Below are 12,004 nucleotides of genomic sequence, written 5' to 3' on the forward strand. Positions count from 1 at the left end.
TCCTGAATGAACTTCCACATGAAATTTTAGGAGAACCTTGGAGGTTGTTCTGAAAGGATAATTGGAGAAATTTCTAAAAAAAATCTTTACAGGAATTTTTGAAACAATCCTTAAGCGATTTCTAAAGTAAACCCTAGAGCCGCATTTCGCATAGAGACCTTTCGCATAAGGATGTTTCGCATACGGACGTTTGGCATAATGAGAATTATATGCCTTCTTTAAAATGCTACCTGTTCTTCTATGAAACTGGTTTATGCAAAACGTCCGTATGTGAAACGTCCTTGTGCGAAACGTCTTTATGCGAAATGGGTCATTATAGACACGTTTTGAGGAATCATTCGAGGAATAACTGGGAGAATTTTTTCAATAATAAAAATGAATCATTGCAATCATATCTGAAGGAATACTTCAAGAAACTTCTACAGTAGTTTCTTAAAAAAAATACTGGTGGAATACACGGAAGAATTTCAGGACGAAATTCCCCGAGGAATTTCAGGACTTATTCCTCTGAGCAATAGCTATTGAAAATACCCTGAGAAATTGCTGGAGAAAATTTCCGGAGGAGTTCCTGTGCAAATCGCCGGAGGTATCCTTGAAATTCCCGGAGGAATTCTCGGAAAAACTCTCCGGAGAAATCATTGGTTTAATACTCAAGAGAAATTCCTGGAGGAAATTCTCTGAAAAAAATCCTCGAATGAATTTCTGTATGAAATCCCCAGAGAAAATTCTGGACGAAATCCCCGGAAGAATAACCATCGGAATCCTCTGAGGAATTCACGGAGTAAATCTGTGGATAAATTCCTGGTGCAAATCTACAGAGATATTCCTGGATGAAATCTTCGGATTAATTCTCTGAAAGTCTCCGAAATAATTTCTGGGTAAAATCATTGAAGAATCTTCTTGATGAATTTCTAGACGCATTCCTGAGAAACGTCCTTTCTTCCATTTGTGCCACGTTTAGTGACAGTTTTAAATTCCCCTTTTTTTGGGGGGAAGTTGTGAATTCAGAGATTCGCCCTTCCTCTTGTTCGTGGTTGCAACCATGTTCAGTGAACGAATGAGATGCCATAAAACTTAAATGAGAGTTTTGGATAACTCAAAATTGTGTACCTGAATGATTGCAAAACTTCTCCCAGAGGTTGAGTAAAGGTTTTTAAAACTTTGAACTAAATTTACTGGTTTATTTTTTTCTGATAATATCGATGAATGATGATGCATCGTTCAAACATCACTGAATATTTTTTGATTTTTAGGCGTTTACTATCTGAAGCGTAACTTAGAAGTAGCCGAACGTTTTTTTTATTTTGTCAAAATTGGTAGTTTAGCCATAGAACACGATTAGTGAGCACAGATTCGATGCAGACTCTCTTTTCTAATAAAAAACGATCTGGAGAGTACCGCGGGACAGCGTGGGGTATAGTCCGTAGCATGTGTTGTTGTTATCCACCACTTCTGCTACGGGACACGCAATGGGGAGCTTCTGCTGCTTTGCCAAGTGAACTTCCAGTTTAGTAAACAGTCGGATGCCGGTGCGATAGGATCGTTCCTAGTTGGACTCCACTGGAGAAGAAGTCGTCGCGATTGCTACCGTGTGATATTTAGTAGTTATTCCCCCTAATTTTGTTGGAGTTCGCGCAATTCTGGACTCGGTTCTACTTGTATTCTGTGGGTCATGTGCTACATAGAGCTTGATTAAAATACTTGGGTTAGTTGAGAGCGGACAAAAATTGTGCTCGACGAGTATAAATTTTGTGGAGTATTAATTTCAAACAAGTGCAACACTTGTTGATCTAAAAATCGTGAAAAATTCCTGTGAAGTCTGGGTGGGATATCAGTGATAATGTGCTACAGGAGCCCTACCGTATACTGGATGATAATAATGCTCTAGAATGAGAGTACACACGTGATGATTTGGATATATGTAGCATCTAAGTGGAATTGCGGTGATAATAGTTCATCGACAAATTGGTGATAAAAGAGATAGTAATTGTAAGCTGCATTCAACCGGTACGCATTGAGTGGTCGTAGGGATTTAACAAAGTGTAATAGTCAATGCGTTCGTCCATAATGTGGAGCTGTTGTTTGGGCTGGAAATAAATAGCAAAACCAATGGAATAAATGTTACCGGAATGGATTTGGTGGAATAATTCGGGCGTATGAAGCGAGTGCACTAAGTGTCGTTTAAAAAGTGTGATTTCATCCAGAAAATAGGTTCCATTAAATTTGAATTGGAATACTGAGCAGAGTGAAAGTGTTGGGTGGTTCAACGGTTATAGATCCAGTGCTTTTTGTAGATTGTTTCATGTGAACGAGTGAATGAATAAGGTAAAGTACATTAGTAGAATTATTATATTAATAATAACTATTAATCGTAAAATTTACTACACTGGTAAACTTTATATAGCTGTTTGTTTTAATTTATATTCATACGCATCTTAAATATATCTTGCGTCAGGCAGTAAAAATTATATTGCCCGAACTGGTTAATCGCTAGAACAATAAGAAAAACAAAAAAAGGAAATGATCAATCAAACTTCATACATACATAATTTACCATTTGAAAACATCTTCATTCCGAATTTAAATTTATCTCCAGTTTTTGCACTTATATTTAGAATGTTCATGTGTACCTGAAAGCTATCTTAAGTAATATTCTAGGTTTTGTCATGGTTTTATGACAGCTTAAAATAGCTCTTGCAACAATAAACCAAAATGTTTTCTAGGCATCGGCGAGATTCGTCTATAACTCGTAGGTCATTACGCTCAGATATTAAAAAATCTATTGATGTTAGATCGCTGGCAGTAGCGTAACGAAGAATTTATTTTGGGGTGGGGTGAGGAGTGTGGTTGTAAACTTGCTCTTTGCTTTCAAATGAAATCGAGTTGGAGAATTTAAGTACGCTTTCACAGTTGATTCCGAAGTCACTCGTTGACTCTCATAGTAATCCAATCACAAATTCGAATTCGAGTGACAAAATCATGTTGAGCCAAGTGTTGTTCGTTAATGACTGCAGTCGAGTCATTTTGGTCGACTCTACTTACACAATAGGCCCAGCATTGCAAAACATGCCTGCGAGTGGAAGCATAACTAATTATCGCATAACTATAAGCATAACTGACAATCCACGAAATCGGCCTGAAGGTCAAAAACGTTTTGCTTTCATTGTAAAAAATATGACCAATCATGTGTTAAAAGCATATAAATTTTAATACAATTATTCAACTTGTTTTGTGTGACATTGTGGCTCGATTGATTCACTGTTATAGCGGGACGCTAATGCATTCATTCTTCGGAGTCACATTTTCCAGAAATTTTGTAGAAAAAAAACAACACCCTATTTCTATTCATTACTCCAAAAACACAATGTAATTTATGATCAACACTTACAAAACCTCGAAATTGGGTTGTCGATTTTTTCCAAAAGTTTTAAAATTGTGTTTCCATATGGTAACTTATCTTAGTTGGTCTGTATGCATTAAGTGAAGCTGACAGTGGATTGTGGCTGCTCAGTCAAGGATGAAGAATCAATTGGTGAGCTCGTTTCATGCCTTTATTTCAAATTTGTAAAATATTCACACCTATTTAATCGTTACAACGGTGGGATGTAAATATAATTTTTCAACAAACTATGAATGATTCGTCACACTGAGTGTCGGATAAGCTTTTATACATGAATAATTTATCTTTTGCAATTTTTCCCAATTCTCCTTTATTTTTACCTTTATTATTTTATTTAAAAAAAAACTTCGAATGGTTCGACACTATAAGCGTAGACTTGCAACAGATTAATTTTATTCAACAAACTTTGAATGGTTCACAACTGCAATTATCGGCATAAGAATGTTCTGTGATGGTCCAGCCAAAGTTTTGTTTTACTTTTCATTTAAGAAAAATATACCATGCTGAGGGTCGTGGGTTCGAATCCCGCTAGTCGAGGATCTTTTCGTAAAGGAAATTTTCTCGATTCCCAGGGCATAGAGTATCTTCGTACGATATACACATGCAAAAATGGTCTATCGGCAAAGAAAGCTCTCAGTTAATAACTGTGGAAGTACTCATAAGAACACTAATCTGAGAAGCCGGCTTTGTCCCAGTGTGGACAAAACGCCAGAAAGAAGAAGAATAAGAAAAACATGATAAAACATGCTTTCGCCCTGACAGCTGTAGGAATGTTTCGATTTGCTGTTTGTTCAACAAACTTTGAATGGTTCGTCACTTCAAGTGTCGACATTATTTTCTCTACTTGGAAATTTTCATATCAACTGAAAATAATATATATGTAAGCATGTCCATATCTCACAAACAGGGCCATATCTACGGGGGGATCCAAGGGGGCCATGGCCCCGGGCCCCCACAAAATACGACTTAACATTATTGAACATTTAAGAATTAATAATAAAAAAAAAAAAAAAAACAATTATATGTGCCAATTTTTTAAATCACATCGAATGATTTGAAAATGTAGAGTTTTTAATTTTATATTAGAATGTTTTTCTCATTGTTTTTGATCCTACAGTTTCAGTTATTGTTTGTTTCTAAGAGAACTCGAATCTGGAGAAGTCTGTGAGTCGCAGACGAAATAAGCCTATCTATCAAGATAAGCTACACATTAGAGTTTAAAGAGTTTAAATTGTTTTACGGAAAAAGCCCCCACAAAGCACTGGCCCAGGGGTCCCCATATTTTTAAATCCAACCCTGCTCACAAATAATTGTTTACCATGGTCTTATCACTTATCAAAGTGATTCCTGTGACCCAATGAACCTCCCCATTAGATAGTTTTGCAAAAATCAATATTTCTGGAATTCAACCAGTCACCCCCTAGTCCTAGTTGCAATACTAAAACAAACTACCAGACAAATTTTCATTCAATTTGGAGAAGATTAAGAGGTGCCTCAAGTCGGATTTGTGTTTTTTTGGCTATTTTTTACATTTAAAAAACTCTAACGAGAATTTGGAAAAACTAAAATCAAAATAAATACCACTAGTTGAACATATTATTAGTACTTAACAACTTTTGAGAACACTGTATGCCGATTAGAAATGGTTTAGACCTCATAAAATTGATTTCTGTTCATTAAAGTACCTGTAAAACATATATTTCTGTTCAGTTTTTGTTTTACGAGATTCTTAACCGCATGCCTAATCATAAAAGTTCAACCGTAGTATCATTCCTTTGTCATTTCTGAACATTATTGTAGTACATCATTTTTGTATCCGAATTACAGAAAAATTGTAAAAAATCATCGGAAATACGACATTCCTCATTCCCCTGCATTTAGAGCTGCTGCTAAATGGCGCAATTGCTGACATGTTACAAAATTGAACATAGTAGCTTTGCTTTTTCAATGATGGATGATGATTGAAGAAAACAGCTATCAAATGTCATCAACGCAGTCGTGTTCCAAACAACCCCCAATCATACCTGACTGCAAGGACGTGACCAGTGCCATTATTGACCCTGTATAAATAGAGGCCCTGATGCCGAACTTCTAGTTGATTCTTTGTGCATCTTTACTGACTTCGGTAAATCACGGAATAGCATCCATTGATATGTGAAATCAGTCTAAGGTGAAGAAGTATCGGAGCCAAACATCGAATTTTCAAGAGCACAAATCAAGTGAACCTGGCAACCGTTCGCGCTGAAAACTTAACTCACTGCCAGCTCCAGCGAGTAATCAGTGAGTTTAATTTTCAGCGCAAACGATTGTCTGGTTTTCTAGATTTGTGCTCTTGAAAATTCGAGGTTTGGCTTCGATCCATCTTCACCTTAAGTTAAGCCAAGAAAAGGTTGATATTTTTTATCTTTTGTACGGTTGAAATTCGCTGGTTATCTAGCTGATAATAGTTTTTTATTAAATACTTCAAGGGTCAAAGAATTTTCAACAAATACAACATAAAATAAAAAATAAATACAAAATAAAACTAATTTAACTAAGTTGCTGTATATTGTATAGTGATGATCTTCGAAAAATAATTATGTGTTTCTTTATATTATGTGTCGCCCATTGCTACTAGAGAACGAGATCACCTCTGCATCGCCATGGTTTTCACTGGAAGGAGTTTTTAATGTCACTATTCAAAGGTTATTTTAAGAAATTACGACAAATGAATACAATAATAGGTAGGAGAACTTACGTATTGTCGGCAGCCTAAGCAACCGAACTTTTAAGAGGGCAATTTTACGCAACAATAGAGCACAAAAATTAGAAAGAGACACATGAACTACACTTGAGCACTCTTCATTCATTAATTATTATATACAAACCACTATTTTATTCTCTTAATCTTCTATTTTTCCTCTCCAAAGTCACGAGGCACTTGCTTTTTCGGCAATGCAATTACTTTTGTCGGCAATAAAAATGTTCACTTCAGCAATCCAAAACTGCGCAAAAACTAGTTTATGTATTGGTAACATTTCGTATTTGATGACAAAAGGCCAATGCAGAAAATACAGACTACACTGAGAACAGAATTGCAGTTACCGTAATCCGGGGTAACATTGATCATTTTTTTAGTTTTTCTTAAATTTTTCATTTCACAATACAAATGTTACAAGTTTCATATTTTTAAAACAAGTACTGGCACCCACCGCTCCTAACTATGTACTTTATTTTGTTTTTCGAAAGATTTAAACATGTTTAAATAAATGTTTTAAGTGATTTTTTGATTCAGCTGATATGGGGTAACATTGATCACCCAAGTAAACAACGTTCGCTAATATTGGAAATGTCGTTACTTACTAAAATCAGGGCCCCTGAAGCCGAATATGAAGACAAAACTCTTACAAGTCATTTACTTTTTGAGTTATTTCAAAATTAAAAACACCTTGAACCGCGGAATACGCCTAAAAGTAGGCAATTTCCTCAGGAAATTCTACATTCGTAATAATAATTAGTTAATGTTGCCTAATTGAATAAACTTATAAAGATTTGACAACGGAATCGTTTTCGGCGATGCCATTTTTAGTAAGAACCGCATTTTCCTTGATCACATCGTCTGCAGAACTCATGTGAGACATGAATTTTCGATAGTGTCAGTGAAAATGATAGAAATCATTGTTTCAAAAAGTTGACAAATTTGCGCATGAACTAAACGCAATTTTGGCAAAAACCTTAATTATCATTAGCTTATGAATATACGAAAGAGAGGCACCATTCATGGTTCGAAAATGTTTCATCAATAATTCTTTATTTGAACGTTTAACAAGATAAGTCATCCCGATCAATTTTACCCCGCTGATCAATGTTACCCCGGATTACGGTATAAATAAAATAGCAGAGAGTCAAATTGAATACACAACGCCACTAAATTAATGCAGACTAAGGCGCCGTCCACAAATTACATAACGCTCTAGGGGGGGAGTAGGCTCAAACACATTTTTTTTTTCATGCAAAGACCTTTGCGGAGGGGTACATGGTTGAAAATTGTACATTTTAACGTTATGTCATAAATAGACGCTGCCTAATTTCGTTTTCATTTATTTCATCGAATATTTTTTTGTATTCAATCTATCTATGGCAGCATTTCGGCTGTAAAAATTGCCATGTCATGGTTATAAACTTGCAGCAAGTGTGAATCCAACCTAGAAGGTTCAGCGTGACATCATGTGTAATTGATTCATAATATTGTGCTCTGCAAGAAAAATCCACGGAACACGATTATCGGATTACATGAATTTCAGAGTTGCGTTTGAATGGGTTACATGCATGCCCCTTTTCGCTACTCACACTACTGTTAAATAGGGTGCGGTTTAATTTTCAAAAGCTCTCAAAACCAAAAATTCTTGTACTCTTATGAATTCAAATCATATTAGAATAGAAACCTCAAAGTTTGAGCAAAAAATATTAAGATTTAGAGGGGGCGCAAGCGTCTTGAAGGTAAATTTTCAAGTTATAAAAAATGACCTTCAGTGATGTCACCATAACTTTGGTAATTCCTAAACAATTTTGCAACTTTCAGCACCAATTTAGAGTTACTGTGCACGTGCTGTAGCCTTAGGTGCAGGAGCCTCATTGCTTGCAAGCTCACGGGCGTGCTGTACATTGTGAGACCTTTTTTGGTGCGCCTCATTTTTCTTGAGATGTGTCTCACTGCGGTCTCATGCGCTCCGTCACATGTGCTGTTTAAAATTCAGCGCTATAATTGAAGTGATTACAAAAGTTTACAATGAGAACTGAAATTGTAACCTTGGATCGCGAGTCTTCGACATATCATGTAGACCATCTAGACACCTGCATAATGAGGCGAAAATAGTTGTAGAGGCTTTTCGTTACTAAGCAGTTATTTCACAACTTGGATACCGATGGTGCGCCGTAGCGCCGAGCAGCGCATGAGACGAGTCTCCCCGAGAGCACATCACCTAGCGCGCGCTTCTAGAATTTTCGTGAGCTTCCTTCTAGCGCAACACACTAGGATTCCTATGAGCTGAGAGACGGATTGGTTGGAGGCTCATCAGTACATTTCTGTGCTCCTGAGAAATATATAACTCTAAGCACCATTATCTTAAAAATTAAATTTATGAAAACTTTGTAGCATATCAAATTTGTGTAAAATCAAAACTAGTTTCAAAAAAAGTAGTTTACTCGTACTCATTTACTAAAAAAATATCTTAGTTTGACCATGACTTCATGAATACTCAATCGATTCCAAATCTTTTTGCATGGTTTAGAAGCTAACTTAATTGTTTTCAAACTTTTGATGCACCACATTTCACTAAAAAAATGTTTTGACCAAGTTATTCAACAAAACCTGCACAATTACATGAGATTTTAACGAACCCTAAATCTTAATATTTTTGGCTCAAACTTTGAAGTTTCTCTTCTAATATGATTTAAATCATAAGAGCACACGATTTTTTGGTTTTGTGAACTTTTGAAAAATAAGCCGCACCCTAGTGTCTATACGCAAAAAATCGCTAAAGGTAACGCAAAATTGATTTACGTTCATATTATTCTAAGTGTACTAGAAATTCAGAATTGGCCCTTTGTAAATCAATTCACTTATGATTTGACATAAATACATTATCCTCTTATTGCCTGTGGAACAACAGGAGTGTTGCCAAAATAGTTAACCTATCGAAAGACGTATGTTTTGTTGCCTAATTCCAATGAATTAATAATTTGTGATCAATTTTTCAATGAATTTAAATAGAGAATAAAAAACACACCGCAATTGAATATGGTTTTCTGGCAGCCTATTCCCATAATAAAAAGTGATTGCCGAGGAAAGCAAAGTGCATTAATTTTAATTCGTGATTTGAAGCATAAAAATTCGGTATTTTTGAGTGCTTTATAGATAAATCAAAAGTTAAATACTGCATGAGTGATCGGTGCGTAACTTTTTTGAAAAATTGGTATTGGAGCGGAGAATTGGACATTTCAAAGTGGTGAGTTTTTCTCAAGCTGTTCTTGTGTTGTTTTATTCGACAGCTAACAAATGACAATAATTTCGTAAGCATTTATATCATTCAATGATAAAACCCATATTATATAATATTTTTGTGAAAGATGAGGTTTACATGGAAGATTATAGTTCAAGGAATATATTGAGTACATTGAAGGTAACTCTTGTTCCGTAGATAAATTTTAACAAGGACGATAAGTGAGTGCTGCCGAAAATACCCTCAGGGTGCCGAAGCCATCATTTACCCTATGCGTTTCTCAATTATTTTTATAAAACAGGAGTAGTAGGAACAGGAATGTCATTTATTGTGCCGTACCACCAAGAGTTTTTTCAACATAAATGTAGAGAAGCCACGAAACAAATTTGTGTTATCACAAGCATGAAACGAGCTCACCAATTGGTAATCCATCCTCCAATGAACAGTCACAATCTCGGCATAATATAATTTATTAAACAACATAGCATTTAATACATTTGACTATTATACAAATTTCGAATTATGACCAAACTATGGTAAACATTTAAGGTGCAAGTAAAAATGAACCAAATGTCAAAAATGTAAAAACAGTTTTCGACCTTGAAATCAATAAATTGGAAAAATTTAAAACACACAGCCTTTTTATTTTAGAAATAAAATACCCACGTGTTTTTTTTTTTTTTTTTGATTTGTTGATTTTAACGACGAAAACTGCTTTTTCACTTTTGACATTTTTTCCATTTTTACTTGGGCCTTAAGAGCAATCGGAGCATTTGGAAAGGAGATCCATCCTTGTGAGACATTGGTGAAAATATGATTTAATGTATCTTAATAATTCAGGAATGTACTCTGAACTAATGATAGTTTGCATTATGCAAGGGAAGCGCAACTCAAACCCACCCCCCTCTTCCTCTTCCTAAGTTCAATTCCTATTTACGCCTACGGGTTTCATCTGGAATTATAAAGTTTTTTTCAGACAGCTTTAAATGGCCTATGCATTTCGGATATGATCATCACAATACAGTGTTTGGCGTTACGTCCCTTCTGAGACAAAGCCTGCTCTTAAGCTTAGTATTCTTATGTGCACTGTGATTCAAAACTAAAAAGATAATTTAACAAATATATTATATTAACAATATGGTTCACTTCCACTTATCTCATACACAAATTTGGCGACCCCTCCAGCATTGCCAACAGCACCATCTGTTGACGAAAAAGGTGACTAAACCATGCTATGATTAATTCCTTTTGATCGTGTACACTGATTTGACGTCCCTCGGTGACATTTCTCATAGGCCTTTCCATTTGACGTTTAAAATCAGCTGATCTTGAAGCACTTTGACAGTTCTTCAATGAAAATGACAGGCCCGTGTTAGCACCGGTCCTCCACCGATGTAAAAAAATGCATAGACGGACCTGTCATATGAAAAGGCCTATTGTTTTGATTTTAGATTTGCAGAGTTCGAGCTTAACATTTGAAAATGTACCGTGCACAACCAAAATCATAAACGGAAATAAAAGATTAATTCAACTTACGATAACGTCGAAAGTAAGACGCTCTATGTCTTTCAATTAGGACATGACTGTTGAATAACTCCCAATAATTGTTATAATCTTAGCTAATTTTGCTTTTCCCGTAAATGTAGAAGATGTATATTGATACTTTTTTAACTATGACAGTGCATCATTACTTCAACATATTTTGACGCTTGCAAATTTCAACGGTGGCATACTTCACTTTATTTAAAGCCAAGTAGCCCGTCTTTCTTTTTAATGGACCGATGCACGAGTTTACTAATTTGACGTTTAAGCGGTGCCGAATTCACTGCTTTTCATGGTCACATGAATAACACGGCACCGCTAAAACGTTTAATAGTGAAACCGTGCATAGGTCCATAGCCATGTTGGACTTCAAACTCGTAATTTCAAAGTAATGATAATCAGTCTGTGAAGCGGATAGTGATTCGAAAAAGTATCACTATATGCGCTTACTTGCAGAAAATATGATGATACTAATATTAATTCAACATCATGAAATGAATTAACAACAATCATCAACGATGCGCACAAATTTCAATGCCAGCATACTTCGCATAAAGAGCGTTAGTAATATAATCAGTTTAATACCATTGATTCCCCATTCATTTTTGACGGCATGAGCACGAGCAAGTGGTTGTACATCAAAATTGAGTGTGAATCTACCAACACTGGCTTCCATACAAAATTCGCTGTTCGTCCTAAATTGTCAGATATAATACTTTTCAAAATCATAAAAAAAATAGTTGTTTAGTGACGAAATCAAAAAAAAATAGTTGTTTCGTATACCTTAACACCTAAAAACAGATTTCTGTAGTAAATTAGTCACATAAATCAGCATACACCCTGGAAAACTTACAAAGTTGTCTAAAATCGACACATGATGCTGTCGACCTTTTTTATAACGGCAAATGATTCAGCGACCTTCCGCTGTGAAATCAATGCAAAGTATTCGATCATAATACTAACGCCTTCATTTACAAACTCTTATGAAGCACGGTGTATGAATTACGTAGTACTTAATTTGACTGTTTATTTGTCCCTTTTTCAAAGTTTGTACAATGTTTCAGTAAATAATTATGTTAGC

General features: G+C 35.4%; 1 protein-coding gene across 2 annotated transcripts in view; it reads left to right on the forward strand.

Moving 5' to 3' along the window:
• The first annotated feature begins 1,528 nt into the window (after positions 1–1,528).
• The window catches only part of LOC5574876 (gonadotropin-releasing hormone receptor), a 293,895-nt gene continuing 283,419 nt past the window's right edge, over positions 1,529–12,004 (forward strand). For both annotated transcript variants that reach the window (XM_021850179.1, XM_021850180.1), the window contains exon 1: positions 1,529–2,325. The gene's annotated coding sequence lies outside the window, so the exon portion shown is untranslated. The remainder of the gene's footprint in view (positions 2,326–12,004) is intronic.

Source organism: Aedes aegypti, chromosome 3 (genome assembly GCF_002204515.2).
Source record: "Aedes aegypti strain LVP_AGWG chromosome 3, AaegL5.0 Primary Assembly, whole genome shotgun sequence".
In the NCBI taxonomy this organism is placed as follows: domain Eukaryota; kingdom Metazoa; phylum Arthropoda; class Insecta; order Diptera; family Culicidae; genus Aedes; species Aedes aegypti.